Below are 14,068 nucleotides of genomic sequence, written 5' to 3' on the forward strand. Positions count from 1 at the left end.
TCCTGCCCTCTCCTTATCCAGAGAGGTTCCAAGGAACTGGTCTACTCACCAGTTCCTTGGTCTTTGCCGTGGTCATCAGCTCCACTTTTGCAGAACCATCTTCAGTTCACCAAACCTCCCCCAGAAGTTGGTACACAGAGTTTTTGATGTGGGGATAAAATCAGGGAATACCCCAGATTCATCTTCTTGAATTCTCGAAGAAATAGTGGTATTTATTGTAGAAATGCAATAAATACAAATAAACAAGCATAAAGATGGAACATAAAGATATGCACTTGAATGGTCAAAGGTATACAGAAGATAGGGTAGAAAATGCCAGTTACTGAATCCAAATAGGGGAATTAATTTTATATGTCATCCAGAAAATAGCAAGATTGGATGACACCTAATCTTTCCACCTTAATCTTTGGGACTCTTCAGGTAAGGATTCCCAAAATCTCAGTCTTGTTCCCTCCAGACACTTTTCTCTTCTTCTGTTGTTTTGAATATGACAGCTATCTGGCTTATCAGCAATGACCCATTTTAAAGGCCATGAGCATAGAAATAGAAATGACCTTTAAAATTATTGTCATCTGCCACCCAGAAGAGTTGCACACAGACCTCGTATCTGATCAAGTAGCTGGTTGCAGTAGAACTCTTTCTCCTAATTCATTTTTGAGGGAGAGGGGGCAGAGGAGACAGGAAGGATGCTACAGTTCTGAACAAAGTGAAGGTTTGTTAATGTTGAAATTGTCTTCCCTGTATAATAGGGTGAGTTTCAACAGTCATTTGGGAAATCCATGCATATTGATGTCCTTTAAGTACAGAGGTGTTTGGTGAGACAGGGCAGAACTTTTGGGAAAGTATAGATGCAAGATGCTATAAGGATGTTGGAGATAATGCTTATAGTGCAGCAAAGGGCAATGGAAATGGATGTTGAAGCATAACCTATTGAACCTTTTGCTCTTCAATAGAACATTCCTTCCACATTATGCTCCCAAAATTGTCTAGAATGTGGAAGGCGACTGAAATAACTTGAGATAAAAGTACAGTCTTGTTGCATCTCTAAAAGTACATTGAAACCATTAAAAGGGAGGGAGGAAGGGAGGGAGGGAGGGAATATTTGCTTTGGAAATGTATAGCAAGGCCAAGTCATATCATGGGGGATACCTTGGGATGGTTTCTGCATGCAACTTCACAGCATTATGACTACAACATCAGATGGTTACTTGCATGTCTGAATGGACTGTGATGGATTGATCTTTAGAGACAGAACTTTCCTATCACTTCACAGCACGTGCAATGATTCTTGCTTGATTTTAATTGTTATAAACTACTCATGCTCTTTCAGCAAAAAGAACTGCTTTTCCTACTACTGCTCATCATTATCACTGAGTTAGCTCAGACAACAACCGTGCAGTTTATCATATGCAGCATAAGTACATATTTGTGTGAATCAGGTTTTAGTGGGATAGCATGCAATTTAGAGGGTGAAGTTGGTGGAAGATCAAAGCAGAACAATTTTATTATGTAAATTGAATTTCTTACCTTAATACTTGATATTACACAGTGTTGTTTTATAGTAGTCTATAATGGATTATGTTTTTATTAAAGGGTCCTAAGAGAGGGGGGAATTACAGCATTCTAGAGAGGCAGATTCCCCCCCCCCTGATTTTTTTCTTTTCTTTTACTTAAATACCTACACATTTTGAGCATACATTATCTTGTGGATGATGGCAAAAGACTGAATATTAATCCTAGGGCGAATTAGATCAAAAAGACTATGAGATACATTTAAAGGATGATTTTATAAATCAATCATGAATTGTATTTTATAAAGTCTAGACTTCACTGTAGCAAAGAGGCATTTAGGATTATTAATACTTTACGAAGCTTAAAAAAATATCAAGGGTTAGAGTGAAGAGAGAGCTCTCCAAACAGTAACCAATTAGCAAATAAGTAAAAAAAAAAGTGGGGCCAGGGGGGAGAAGCTTGGAGATATGTCCAATCATGATTAACTAACCTCACTGAGTCAGCTAAGATGAGCTGGGTGCCATTCAGAGAGACACAGTAATCATGTATTCCTCATTTGTGTATGTGATTCAACCTGCATGCTACTAAAACACTGTGAATGAAACATGAAGTAGAAAATTGAAAACTGGAGAAGTATCTTCCATTGCTTTACCAAATGACAGGTGTCTTCTTCCTTGGCATGCACTGCTCCCATGTGTCAGACCTCCAGCTAGGCTTGATGCTCCAGACACTTCACCCCATATTCAGAAACTTAAAGCAGAAATTTATAATCATGATATGGGCATGTAAGTTGTATTATAGATAAGATAGGAGCCAGATCGACCTACTGAAGAACCCAGGGATCCTTATTATCTCTCTCTCTTGCCACACAGACATAAATACACACATCTCAGGATTTCAGTTCTAGGTCTCTTTTTTCTACATTTCTGAATGAATGGAAATTTGGCTATTCTCTTCCCAATTTTGGGAGATTTTTGCTCAGTGTTTATCAAAAGATTCTGCCTACCTTGAAGTCCATCTCAGCCATTTCAGTCCTGATACCATGGAACACTTGTTCTTTGATTCTGTGAGGCAATCATCTCCATATGGGAACTATAGGAGGACCGGGAGACTTATCCAATAAGTCAGTTGGCCTATAGGATATTGATGTGATTCATCAAATAACCTAGAAAAGTATGGATAAAATTTCAGTGGGGTCAGATTACCAGGCTGGAAAAGAAATACAGCATAGAACATATCCTATTTTTTCTTGCTCCATTCAGTTTGGCTGCTTGGATTAAGTTCTAAGACAGGCTGGGAGAATGAGGTCAGTGCCATTGTCACAGAGTTGCTGAAGAAGAAGGAAACTCACATAAGCAATACAATGTCCTTGCCAAGCTTCAACAATTCACAGAACAGGATTCAATGTATTCCTCAGTCAGAGAGTATGCTTAATCCATGGCCAGTTGGAGAATCACTTCTTTGAAGGCTACTGGATTATTTATAAGCAGGTCAGTTTATATATAATTTATTTTGTTTGTTTGAAACTTCCAATCAATTATACATTGAGATAAAGCCAATGTAAATGTTTCTTCAACAAACCCTTGCATCTGGTTCCATACACAAACATATACACAGTTGTTGTTGCAACATAAATGGACTTTTCACTTAAGAAGAGCCAATGCTATTTCTTCCCAGATCTTCCTCAGAGGCTGGATACAGGCTAAATTTGTGTGTACCACACTGTTTCCTCTTGGGTTGGCTCATGCATTTGGTTTGGCTACGTGGATCTGGAATTCTTTGTGGGTGTGATGCTAATATTTTTTGACAGATAAACAAACTCTTCCATGGCTTTAGTCTTCTGTGCTGCAAATGTTATTTTAGAAGGATGAGAAGAAGAGGGCCATAACTTGAAGATAGAAAGCATTGTCTCTCTCTTGGCCAATACAACACATAAATAAAACACTTGGTTCAAATAAATGAAAAGTAGTTTGTTTTTTTTTTTAAAAAGTGGTTTCCGATAACCCAGCAGTGTTAATAGTTTTTTTTTCTTTATTTCTCATATATACTTATGAAATTTAACAAAAAAAGGTCACATATACTTCCAAACCGCTTATTTTCACTACTTAGTTGGATTTAGTAACCTCTCCATATAAAAAAACAGTATTTTTTTAATCATTCCTTCTAAATTTCACTTCCAAAATTTCCAAAACTGAGATGAAAGGAACGATTGCAGTTTTACTCGGGGAATCAAAGGTTCTACTGAGTAACAAGTTAAGTTTCCTAAGAACAAGAATAAGACAGAAGTTGGGTTTGTGTGTCAAGATAAACTATAGTGCAGTGTGTTTGGGTTGAATATAATATGTTGCCTGACCTGCCATCATGGCATATAAACTATAGTTTATGCTTAAGATTATACTAACTCAGCCAACAGTGATTTATTCAACAAACCATGAGTAAAATAAATCATAGCTAAATAGTGCATGAACCAGGTCATAGATTCTTTAAATGTAGAGATAAAGTCTGCTATGATATCAACAGCCAGCCATGATCAGGCCTGTGGATTTGAGCTGTAAGTGGCTTGATCTCCAGTTTAGTGTTTTTGCTTTGTGGTAAATAACTCACTAGAGTTTAATAAATAAGATAGTTGGTATTTGCCACACAGAAAAAGTGTCTAGAATGTATAATGTTATTTTGAATCTTTGCTGGAACACAAAGGGACATTTTATCATGTTTGTTGGACATGTAAAAAAGCCAAAAAAATTGGATACAAATACATATATTAATTCAGGAGGTTTTAAAGGTTAAAGTACAACTGAAACCAGAGACTTTTCTTTTGGGACTAATGGACAAGCGACTAGAAAAAAGTCATGGAACTTTGTTCTTATATATGATAACTGCAGTGAGATTATTATATGCACAACAGTGGAAAGTTTCAGCACTACCCACAATGGAGGAATGGCTGGTGAAGATGATGGAACTTGCAGAGAAGGCTAAATTAATGTCCTTGATTAGAGAAAAATCAATAGCTTAATTTATGACTGACTGGAAACCCCTTATAGACTTTTTGCATGAAATGGAAAAAAAAATGCACTTATGACTTGTGGTTTTGATGATTAGGAAAAAAAAATGATAATAGAAAAAAGTGAGCTTTTTTGTCTAATTGTAGAATAAGAGATGATTTTGTAATCATACTTACATTTGCTGCAGAGAAAATTGGAAGCTTCTTTCTATTACTTTTTATTCTTTCTCAGTGCACTTGTGTGTTAGAGTCTAATAAATAAGCACATTCGTTATTTTTTTTTCCCTTGGGAATTGGGTTACCAGGAGTCAATTCACTAACAATCTAGCCCAAATGAATTACAAATATGAATTCTGAACTTTGAAGTTCTGACCAAACTTTTTTTTGTTGTTCAAATTTACAAATGAATTGACCTTCAGCATGCATTGGATGGTTTCCTACCTGACAACGCTGCTGGGTAGTTTTACCTTGAAGTTTTGTTTATAATCAATGAAATGGGATTGTCTTTGATAGAGAGGAAGAGTAACTTGGCATGAGATTGCCTAGATGTCAGATTCAGCATTAAGCTTCCGTAACTATGTCCCTGATGATGGTACTTGAGTGAGCTGAGGGTTTTTCTTGCCATTTACTGTCAACAAGATATACAGCATGTAACAATTACTGTATCCTCCACATCAAGCAAAGCAAAATTCTGTCCATTACATCATGCATGATTTGTGGGGTTTTTTCCCCCCTAGGAACTCAGAAATACATCTTTCTTGATGGATTTGGAGCTCAGCTGCCCACACACACAAAAAAAGTTTTATTTAAAAAAAAATCCATCAAGACATGTAACCAAAAGTAGATTTGTGTCTGCCAAATCTTCTGGCCCATGGTTTTTATCAACAATTTGCAATGGCCTTGAGCACAATAGTTATGGGTGTGACAGCAATTCTATTACAGAACAGTGTTTGTTATTCAGAGGCTTAACAAACCAGTCCTGCTCTCAAATTGGCACTTACAGTGGGAGACAGGGGTAAAATTTATTTGGACAGCATTCTACCTAAAAAGATCTTTTTGCATTAAATTGCAGTGGGTGAAAAATGAGTGACATTTCTCATCCAGGAATATTTATATTGTTCAAGAAGGGGAGAAATCTTCAGCCAAATATTTATTTCTTGCTGAAGACCCTATGCTAGCAGCAGAAAGTGTATAAAGAAGATTTCAAATACAACTCATAAAAGTACTATAAAATTGTTCACTCGGTGGAATGTGTACTAAGGTTTTATGAATATAATCATACCTGCCATTTCTACCATGTTCACATACAGCCTTTTTTTCCTGTCTCTGTTTCTTGCAACAATCCTCTCTGACTCTGTCTCATCAGAAGATGCGAAAAGATTGTTGTTCCAGAGGAAGCCTGTTTGTTCTGGACTCAGATGGAATTTGCGGACAGAACTAGTGTTTTCTAATTCCAATTCCATGCCTACTAGCTAGACACCTGTGTTTGAAGATCCTTCTCAACTGCCATGCTCATGACAGAAATGCCCCCGCCAGGAAACAAAGCAATGCACAGAATGGCGAAGTACAAGGCTTCAACTTCTTTGAGTGGTGGCCAGGGTTCTTTCAAGAATTAGTTCTTTCTGACATCAAGAACATTAATGAGTTCCAGCTGAATTTGAGTGGCATTCTCTACTGCTTCTGTATATAAACTCAGGGAAGAAGGCAGATGATTGCTGAAAAATTCTGAATACTTTTCTGTGAGTTTATGATCCAGAGTCTTCCATTAAGTTCCTGAACTTTGATCTGAAATAAGACAACTTTTTATTAGTTTATCATTGTCTTAATAAGGAGGAAACTCAGCCAAAGGATTCATTTGAAACTCTCCAGGGTCCTGAATTCTGCTTCTCTCTCTTCATTGCTCGCCTTGACCTTCCTGCTGTTCTTGTCAATGCTAATTTCTCCTGGCTTAACCTTTTCTGTTGTGCCCAATTTCCTCAGAACCTCAGGATATGCTGATATGCAACACACACCCATGTATCATGGTTCCTCTGTTTCAGTGCCAAGACCTGAAAATCACAAATAATCCACTAGGGTGGAGCACATGAAGCAAGACATTTGTAATTGTGCTTGTCCAATTACTTGGCTACTGTTGTATCTTCTGTGCCAGCCAGCTAGCAAAGCTGAAGAATGTAGCTAATCATTTATCAAGAGCCAGCTGGCTTGCCTCTCATAAGATGTTCTTATTAGATAACTATTAGAAATCACTCATCTGGTCCAACATGCTGCCCTTTGGTAAACAAAGCACCCACATTAACATGATGCAGTCATGATGCCAACTTTGAAGAAGACATAAATCTGGTACTGAGGCTGAAAGTAGGAAAGCATGGAGGAAATAAAAAGCACAACTAGAACTTATGTAGCACATGGTTAAAATCTTTCTCCTAAAAGCTGGAAGAGGAGACCTATATGAATAAATTGGCTTTGATATGTATATTCAAATGGGCAACATCAAATTGGTTAGATGCCCTTTTCAATACAAATGGTGACCTGGATCATAAATGAGGATGATTTTTACAACCAATGGAGTGCTACTGGAGCTGAACCAATGTAGACAGAGTCATCATTCAATCCAGTAAATACTACTCCAGAGAGTGAAAAATATGCAAATAGGCGATAAAGACAATGTTGATGATGATAGATATAGATAGATGACAGATGACAGATAGATGATGATAGAGATAGATGGACAGACAGACAGACAGAAAGATAGACAGACAGACAGACTCCTGACAACTATATGGACAAGTCCATGTGTTTTTCTAGGGAATTTTTCATAAGTGACTTGCCATTGTTTTGTTTTTTTCCTGGGGCTGAGAAAAAGTGACTGTCCAAAGTCAAACAATTCATTGGTTTCAGTGCCTAAGGCAGAACTAGAATTCAGATCCCCCTGCTCCTAGTCCAGTACGTTAATTACTACTCCAGACTAGATTTCAGAATATGAATAGTCTAGTACTAAAATGGGAAGAAAAAAAAATACACCTGCTACCCTTTTCTTCTTCCTATTTAGGCAGAGAGGAGCTGATGTCTTTTGAAGTAATCCTTGCTCCCTACTCTTGACAATTTCAATTACAGTGTGTAAAAAATGCAAGGAAGGAAAGCTTTAAAAGTGATAACATCTTGGATACTTCAGGCTTTTTCTATTATAACTTGAAGAATGGAAATTTTTAAAATCTCAAATAAACAAATAAATAGGAAACTGCCTCTGAAATAGAGCATACTGCATGCAGCTTGGACAAAATTATCTTTTCGTAGTTATAGACAGGTAGACTATTCCAGGTTCACCTTAATAGCACACTAATTAAAAACTGGAAAAAAAAAGCTCACTTCACTTTCGTAAGCAAAACTGTCACTTATTTTAATTTTTTGCAATTAAGCTTGCTTAAAAAATATTCAGATGACTAAACATTTGCTTGAAACCAGAAAAACTTCCCTAGCAAGAATTGTCATTAAAATGTAAGAGTTTCTGAAGTTGTTTTTGATGGCAGCTGAGATTGCATTTAAAATTGGGGAGGGTGAAGACATTTAGAGAACGGGAAATACCGCTATAGGAGACAAAACAATACTTTGTTAGCTACACGTAATTATAATTTTGGTTGCCTGTAGAAACAGCTCTCAACATATTAACCAATCATCCTCAATTTAATTGAATTTTGGATTGCATACATCATTTAATCTCTATCGGATAATTAACTGATTGTGTGTTCTGCAGTACCCAAAGAAAATGTCTGGCTTTTAAATTAAAATGCTACAAAGATCATGGGAGCCTCCAATGACCAAGAAAGACATCGAAGAAAAACCAGAATCAGCAAGAAGCTTTGCGTATTTGAGAAGATATCATGCTCAAAAATAATTTTATTTTACTTGATTCAATTTCACTGGAGCCAAAGCTCTTTTATCTGGTGCCCCTAATGGATGTTGCCTGAGTTGTTCATCTGTAAATGATATAAGGATTTTTTGAAGGCTTACAGAAAACAAATGAATAATTAAATTAAAAGCAAGACCTTGAGAAAAAGAGAAACAAAACTACCCAGGGAGTGAATAAGAAATTTATCCTGTGGGGCCATAGTTATGCTGGATCTATGGGCTGAAAGAAGGTAGACCAGTAAAGTGGCTAAGGATCAAGAGGGAAAGCTGATCACACTGCCATTTGGTGCATATAACGGAACATGATTTATCTAAATGTAGTTTGCATATGATGGTCTGTCCTTCATTTTGCCATATAATGAATTGAGTGCCCATGTACCAAACAAGAGATAGGATGGCAACTATAGGATTTAGGGTGGCAACAGTGCCTTGTTTTATCCCATGTTGGCTTTCTGTTCATTCTTCTACCACTTAGAGATCTGTGTGTATCAGTCAGACTGGAAATAAGGGCTGATTTATAAGGCATGTGATTTATAAGCTGACAGAAATACACTGTATCAGATTCTCTTGCCACTTGGATTTATCCATATTCTTATTTTTACTCTTATTTTTATATTTATTTATTAGAGTAATGATATATTTATATATTGTACTTATATTGTATGTTCACTGTTTTAATTGACTATTTTACTGTAAACAACCCAGAGTCTCCCGATGGGAGAAGATGGGAGGGGACAATTTTAATCAATCAATCAATCAATCAGTCAGTCAATCAATGTTTACTGTTTGTTGCTTTTTTACTGTGTTTTTAACTATTGTTATCCACCCACAGTCACTTATTTGAGAAGGGTGGCCATATAAATTGAATAAATGAATGTGCAACTGGCAGATAAATAGGGGAAGTTATAAAGGAAACATTGAAGGGTCAAGGGAGAACATAACACTTCACATTACCAAGGAGGAAATTATACTTTTTTTTCCACCTCCCCCCCGCCCACCCCGATCTTTTGGTGAATCCAGAACAAAACTCAGCAAACTAAATAAAAACAGAAATATTTGTATATATTTCTTCTAAATTCTTCCAATTTGCACACTTTTGCATGCATTTTTCAGTGTAGTTCAATGCTGTTCTGTGTATAAGTGTACATTTATACATGCATATTGTACATACATAATAATATACTGTCTCTCTATCTTTCATATAGAAATACAAGTGCACACAAACACACATTGACTGAGTTCTGAAAAATATGAATTTCAGCATTCACATGTCTTCCAGATAATATATTTGGAAGGTCTGAAATCAAGTGCAATTTTTTTACAGAAAACACTTCAATGTAATGCATTTCCCATCCATTTGTACCCATTGCTGATTTTCTTCTATAAGCCATCAGTTCTCTGCATTTACCCAGGAGACATATGCAATATATCAGCCCTTCATAATATCTGGAAGACAAATAGGAGACTTTTCCAAGGATATGTCCAAGTACCTACCATTATCAAGCAGTACATTTTCCTTGAAGATGGTGTATCTAAGTCTTGCAAGTCAGTTACAATACCTTGGAGCCATCTCATCCATATAGAATTTTCCTGGCCTGCGTGTGCATGTAGGGAGGAATGATTAGGGTCCTGTCCCTGCAAGAAGACAAGGGGATATAGATCTGAAGCCACCCATTTTCTCTTATGGTCCCTGTGCTTTGGAACACATTGCCCCCCAAGGAATACCTGACACCCTCCCTATTTATTTGTATATTTTTTTAAAAAAAAACTGTACAAATGTTTGCATAAATAAATAAATGCACAAATGTCTTCAGCAAGGGAGGTAAGATTGTTTCAGTCAAGTGGATGGATGGTGGTTGAGTACCTAGGGTGGCTATGTTGCTTTTAATTCATTCTGATTTTGATTGCTTCATTATGGTTTTAATATGTTATTATTATTATTTAATTGTAAGCTGCCAGAACTCCTCTGATCTGGGTGATATACTGTATATTTATATAAAGAATTGGAATATTTCCTACCAAAAGATTACAGCTGTTTTCTAAGAGCTTGCTAAATAAGGACAAAAAACAAATTAAGGTGATGAGGGAGGCTGGGGTGGGGATTATCATCCTTGTTCAGTTGGATGCTTTCAAAAAAGGTGAATTTTAGGTTTTTGGAAAAAAGAACAGTGCCTTGCTTTACCCCATGTTGGCTTTCTGTTCATTTTTCTACCATTTATAGGTCTGTGTGTATCAGTCAGACTGGAAATAAGGGCTGATTTATAAGGCATGTGATTTATAAGCTGACAGAAATACACTTCAGCTTTCCATTCCTACTGTTCAGTAGGTTTGTACCTACAGGAATTTAATTTCTCTTCCACTTTTTCTGTCATCTGTGCTTTGAATTATCATTTGGTATATACTCTATTATTTACCTTACTTTACGCTACCAAAATCTATGCATGATTTCCCACAGCTGTATTTACAAAGAATTTGCTGTTTAAAACATAGGAGGTGGAATAGCATACAGGCATGTGGCTTTTTCTTGTAACTTCCAAGGTGACTCAAAAATCTGAAAACACTGAGGTGGGGCATGGTGTGGTTTTCAGTGCCAATACTGGATCAAGAATTCATGTAGCCTGCATTTGAACATTCAGTGCATCCCAGTGGAACATTTAAATTCTGGATCTCAAGAGGCAAACAGAATGCAGCATAGTGTGAGAGTTATACCAATGGCTGTAGCATCAGCAGCTTCCCTATGAAATGGGAGGGATGGAAAGGGGGAAAAAAGGCACATTTTAAATTACAGTATAAGCCAACTCTTTCCAACTGCCCCTTGCAAGTAAAGCTGCTGACAAGCTGTATGACTTGAAGGCAAATTAACAGCTGTCTAAGCTGCTCCGATTTGGCATCCAGATGTTTGCAACAGTGGGTTGTCTCCCTAGAAGCTTCCTTGTTAGATTTTCCTTGCAGCATTTATGAGCTAGGAGGAATAGATGTTGCCAGCTAGCAGTCATTTGGTTTACTGCTGTTTCAACAATTTGGATGACAGGCACGCGACTGGCAATGATGGCATTCAGTGTGGCTTAAGCTTGGCTTGAAGAAGACAGAACATTCACTTGTAATTGGCCTGAATACATCCAATTTATTTATGGGGACGGAGGAGAAACCTCTCTTTTGGCTTCATCCTCTTGTTTGTTGAAGCAAACCAGGATTGCTGCCAGCCACTCCCCAAAAGAGTGATAAGATTGTATTTGATCTTAGAGAGATCCTAGGCAGACTTTGTTCCACACCAGGCCAGCAATGCCCTTAGGTAAACATGGGAGCTTCTCTGCAGAGTGCAGTTAGATAAATCAACAGGAAAGGAAGAAAGTTTGATGCACACTGAAAACTGCTGGGGGAAAACTAAGGCAGCAGAATGTAATTATCTCAAGTGCCATTTGTCTAAGCCAACACAATCATCATCACCTTGGCAATTGTCAAAATGATGGGAGGATCTTCCAAGATAGAAAATACTTAATGCCTGATAATCAATGACAACAGAGTGAAAATCACAGATTTAGAGGGGGTGGTGGTGGAAAGATGTCCTGTATGTTGTTATCATTGCATCCTGGTGATGCAGAACAGGATGGAAAGTCTCAATATGCAAAAGCAAGAGCTAAAGAGCTAAAACATTGTGTTGAATTTAACCTGTAGGCAACAAGAAAGAGTCAGTCAGTTTTCAGATAAGAAATAATTGTGGAAGGCAAACCCACTCTGGTAATAGATCTCACGTAACTCTGCCATAAATGTCTCTGGTGGGAGAACTGTCTCTATTTATGTTTATTTTATTACACACATTTGTATACTGCTTTGCTCAACATGACTTGACACAGCCTGATCTAGACCCATTATTAGAAATCTTGTGGTTAAAAGGTCTACATGGAAAGTTGGAATATAAACATACAGTACGTGGTGGGAAGAAGTGGACTTGTTCTGTATTGCCCCAGAGGGCAAGGCCACTACGAATGGCCTGAAACGTTGGGAAAGAGATAGATATTAGGAAAAAATTACTGAGGGTAAAAGCTGTCAACTGCTGAAATAGACTACCTCATGAAATGGCATGTTTCCCTTCACTGGAGGATATCATATAAAGGATGGATGGCCACCTGTCTGAAATGTTTTAATGGAACTTGCACTGAACAGGGAATTGGACTAGATAACTTCTGAAGTCCTATGATTCAATCAGATAGAATGCCAGCTGCATGGCAATTCTTATATCATTAGTACGAGACTTAGAGTGAGACCTGGAAGAGAGAGAGGCTAAACAATGTGGGAAATATTCTGAGAAGGACAGTCCTCCTGTCTCCCATAACGCTACTCTGATCTACACAGGAAAAAGTTCATAGAAATGAAACGTCTATGATTCCTTCTTTCCTTCTTTATTCAAGAAAGAAGGGTTATTGAGCTGCAAATGAGAAAGAGCAAGTTGTCATATACTAACACTTCTCAGTGGACTGAAAAACTTCTATCAAGTTTGAACCTGAAATACATAATGAAAGAAACAGTATTGAACAAATCACACAAATGGTACACATTCATTAATGTTCAAGCTGTCTTATTTAGGACATTTCTCATTTCTCCTTATGGGGAAGAATAAGGAAATGAAGGTCACTAAATTCACAATAGATCCAAATGAAAAGCAAACTAGAACAGATAATGCAGAATATGGAAACTAGACCAGCACCTGAGGATTAAGTTAGAGGGTTAATTAGGAGCTGGATTTCTCCCTCCATGGCACAATAGGAACCTCTCTTGATCAGTAGAACTTGGAAGAAAGATGAGGGCTTTTCCCTCCATACTTTTGTTTATTTCACCCTTGGATTTTTTTCCCCTTTCATTAAGCCATAAACCATGACTTATAAACTACAATGGTTCATATAGCATGCTAAAGCTAAACCAGATAGACCATAGCTTGATTTCACACAACCTGTGAACCCCGTTCAGAGTTAATTGACTGGTTGTTGGAGGAAAGAGAAGGGTGGACTATGTTTCACCCAGCTTTGAATTTCAACTTCACTGACACTTAATGATCACTAAACTATTAATGTGGACCTCACCTTAGAGACACATAATACTCAGCTTCTGATCCAATGTCTTAAATATTCTTTGCTGTTTTGTCCTTCTTGTTCCCTTTATTGTTTTGTTTATCTTATGGCCAGTTGGCAAAAGAGGTTGGGGTGCAGAAACTATATGCTTACTCCAGTTCCCTACATATCATTTGCTTGCATGTTCCAGAGAAACATCTGTGTTTGTTCACTTTGTAAATGATCAGCAGTTGTCCCCTGAGTGAGGTAGGTGCTCTAAGAAAGAATAAATATGAAAATCTTGCACAGAAACAGATACTGCAGTATCTACAATGTCTACTGTTTCTAAAAGAACTTCACTTCCAAACTGTGCCAATAGCATACCGAAAGAGATTTTAAAGCCAATTTTCATTTTCAAAGGACAATATCTCAGTATGGCTGTGCTATTTTGATAGGATGAACTGGGAAATGTATGGTCCGTCATGCAAAAAGGAGCATGATGGAAACCTATATTCATATATTATTGTGAGCCAGCAGGATTTAAGGAGCAAGCTTAGGGAACACAAATAGGAGGTTTTTGTTTGGACTCACAAACTTTACAAGG

This window comes from Candoia aspera, chromosome 12 (assembly GCF_035149785.1).
Source record: "Candoia aspera isolate rCanAsp1 chromosome 12, rCanAsp1.hap2, whole genome shotgun sequence".
Classification (NCBI taxonomy): domain Eukaryota; kingdom Metazoa; phylum Chordata; class Lepidosauria; order Squamata; family Boidae; genus Candoia; species Candoia aspera.